This window comes from Atractosteus spatula, assembly GCF_055471065.1.
Source record: "Atractosteus spatula isolate fAtrSpa1 chromosome 10 unlocalized genomic scaffold, fAtrSpa1.hap1 SUPER_10_unloc_7, whole genome shotgun sequence".
NCBI lineage: Eukaryota > Metazoa > Chordata > Actinopteri > Semionotiformes > Lepisosteidae > Atractosteus > Atractosteus spatula.
The window spans coordinates 511678-515236 of record NW_028296627.1 but is presented as its reverse complement, the minus strand read 5'-3'; the positions used below and the strand labels follow the sequence as shown (position 1 = coordinate 515236).

Here is a 3559-nt window from a genome sequence, read left to right as displayed (position 1 = left end):
AAAACGTAAAAGACACAACTTTCCGGATGCGGCTGCTGTAAAAATAAAATGACATCAAGGGTGCTGTACGCAGAGGTCTGAAACCTGCTCCACAGAAGATCTTTATCCAGAGGTGTTAAAGAAGTTGAGATCTCGCCATGAGAGGGGAAGCATCTCAGAAAAAGCAGGTGCAGTCAGTTCCACGGTCATAACGCCACTAAGTCGGGCGACAAAAGCAAAACCCACCAGGCTTCCTCCGAGCAAGTAATGAGACAAAGAGACAGGGTACAGCGGGTAGTGTGGCCGAGCGGTCTAAGGCGCTGGCTTAAGACTCCAGTCTCTTTGGGGGCGTGGGTTCGAATCCCACCGTTACCAGGTGCTTCTGTTGCGACCCCCTTTCATCTGACTTCAGACGAAAGGGAGGGAACTGCTTTTTGGCAGTCTCTCGAGAAACTAAGCAAAGTGTTTAAAGATGCTTTCTCAGCTTGACATCAAGGCACAAAACAAAAACCTTCTTGCGTCCTCTCAACCCAAAAGCGCTTTGCCACTTTTTGCGTTATGCAGGGAACGACGTCTGCCCAGATCACTTTTGTGTCAATGCAAATCGTAGTGTGCCCTCCGTTTTATTGTTGGCTGTGCTGGCGTGCCGCTTCTGTCTGTGAAACTTGAATGTTCTGCTTCTTCACACCGAATCGTTGGCGGGGGTTGAGCTTGTTAAATCTTTGCGCATAGCGCTCCTTTGGAAGTACTTTGTCCAAGTTCAAAAGCGATCGTGGGATTTACTTCATGCGTTCAAGAAGCATGCCTCGCACGACAGATTTAAATGGGGAATGGAGCCTGCTTCTTGCTGTTTTTCCTGTGGTTGCAGTTACAAAGTTGATCGTGCTTTCACATTCTGTTAACAGTATTCACTGGCTGAGCTTTATCAGTTGGTTCGTAAAGGAATCTCTGCTTCGGTTCCAGAAAAGTCATCTGTAGTGTGTTTTTTTCCGTGCCCATGGCAGTCTTTTAAAGCTGGTAGTAATGGCGGCGAAGTTAATTTTTTATCCCTTTAAAAGAATAAGGACGGGCTGGGGCGAGCTCCATTTACCACTCTTTCAGCTAACCGCCGAACTCGCGAACTGATTACACTGCAGAGCCACAGGCGCCTCGCTTTTCTCCATTCTCTGGGTTAGGGTGAAAAAAAAAAACTTTGCTGGTATTAGCTGGCCTGCTGGGAGTACCTCTTCTTCACTGATAAGCAAGATTTGTGTTTCATCTTTCGCAAGCTGTATAGATTTCTTTCAAAACAAGTTGTTCCAGAAAGGAAACGAACACTTGCATTCACCTGAATTAAAAGGCATGGGATTTGCCTGTAAAGATAAGTTCTGTACAGTAAGACAGGAAGAAAGGCACCGCTGGGAATCGGACCAAGGATTTCCTGTTTACTAGACAGGCGCTTTAGCCAACTAAGCCACGGCGCCGGCAAAGTGCTGTCCTTTGACAGCCACTTGGACACGTCTCAACTGCTCTGAGACATCTGCGTTCGGGGTGCACCGAGCCTGCTCGCCTTGCAAGTTGCCTCATTTATGTGCGATAGCTCCACCACTAAGAGAAAGGATGAGAAATGGCTTTTATCTGGCACTTTTCATGTCAGAGGATCTCAATCTGCTTTCCGTGTACAAGAGGATGTCCAACTCATGTAGCGAAAGACGTAGACGACAGTGCTCCGCTGAAATCTTGATCTCACAACCCTCGGCATGACTCCGCTGTGTTCTGCTTTTGACAAAGGGGGGAAAAGACTTCTTTCATCACACGTTTTGCACAGTTTACGGTGTTTGCAGTGCTCTTTCTTAAATGAAAACCAGGAATCGGCACCATATGAGGTGAGACTAGATAATATTGGAACAAGTAGCCTCGCCATTCCAAGCGTGACGTGAGCAAAGTGTAATTCCTGTCTTTATAGTGTGCTTGTTAGAGACTTAGCTGGCACCCAGAGCGCTTTAAATCCCGGAGTCAGCAGCCCAAGATAAGAGAGCTTCCTTCGTCTACAGATGCAGCCATTCAAAATGCGTGAGGTATTTCGCGGCATACCCCGGTGGGCGTGTCGCAGTTTCACGCGGTATGACGCAGTTAACGTGGTGTCACGTGGTTAACTATCCGCCGTCGCCTTGTAAAACCGCCAGGGGGAGCTTAACCTCTCATGTACAGCATTTTAGCCTTTAATTTTGAACTGTGTATTACAGCATGTTAATCATCAGTCATTAAAATGTTGGTATATTTTATGAAAGCAAGATTGCTCAGTTGGACAAAAGTACACAACCTACCTTTATCAGAAATATTTATGCATCAAAGCCTTTACTGAAGATATTACTAATAGTATTAATAATGGATGACTTTGGACAAGCTGTATACTCAAAGTATAATTTCTTTAGCACATTTGTACAAGCACTTGGAATCTGTCCAAGCCATACTTTGTCAGGCATTTTGTTTTACTTCAACGGGCATAAAAACTTCCTTGCTTTTAACAGGGCGTTTCATAATTTCTAACTACGAAAATGATTTAAAATGCGACACCTATCATTCAACTAGAGCTTAAAATATCACAAGGATCCTCAAGAGCACAGCAAAGAGTGTATTAAAAGACACTTGTATTTATCAACGCTTTCTTTTCCGTATACCAGATTTTATGGAACCACTTCAGAGGGGTGTCAGCCAGTCAGATTCCAGGAATCGGCACTTTAAAGGAAAAATACACACCGGTATTCCATTTCTCCCTAACGATTTTAAGCATCGAAGTATTTAACTAGCATGTGAAATAGCGTGTGAAAAAGTGGTAGTTTTAAGCTTTTCTGCTAATATAATATGGAATCGCGTATCTAAAGAATTTAATAACGGTATTCGTGTGCTGCGACAGGGCTGTGTAGGGCTGTTTCGCCTGCCTGTTCATGTGAGCTGTCTTGTAGCTGACTGGTCTAGGTGCGTGACTACCAACTGGCAGGTTGTGTGTTCGAATTCAGCTGGTGCCGGGCTTTTCTGTTAACAAACATTTCTTCGAAAAAATAGAATAGCGATATTATGGACAATCAATTGACTTTTATATTTCAAAATATCACAACATGATCGATATTTGCGATATTTTGAACATATCTTCCCTTCTGACAGCGGTTCCTGCTTCTATTGTGTGTGTGTGTGCAACAGAGTAAATTTTTATAGAGAAATGGAGGCTGGACAGTATGCGTTACAATATAAACATTTATATTGATTTAAATCGTGTTCTGATTTAAATCGCAAACGCGTGTTTAATTATGTGTTTTTTAATCATAATCAGGCTAATGCATTTCTACATTTTCTGTATGAACCAGCTTAGAGGTTCATACAGAAAGACAGCTTGTGTTTAAATTGAGTGTAAGGTAATTTATGCTTCTAAAGTCATGGTCAGCATTTATTATTGTACTGTGCTGTAAACTTTTTCTGTGCCTAGTCACATTATTTTATAGCGTTTTTATTGCGTTATTAAATCCGGTGGCGCTGTGTGTTAGTTTCCTGACTCCCATTATTTAAACTGCGACACTGATCATTCATCTCTAAATAAACTTTA

At 42.9% G+C, this 3559-nt stretch overlaps 1 non-coding gene across 1 annotated transcript; it reads left to right on the top strand.

Moving 5' to 3' along the window:
• The first annotated feature begins 272 nt into the window (after window positions 1-272).
• Window positions 273-354, top strand: trnal-aag (transfer RNA leucine (anticodon AAG)). The gene has a single exon. It is a non-coding gene; the product is annotated as a tRNA-Leu (tRNA).
• The last annotated feature ends 3205 nt before the right edge of the window (window positions 355-3559 follow it).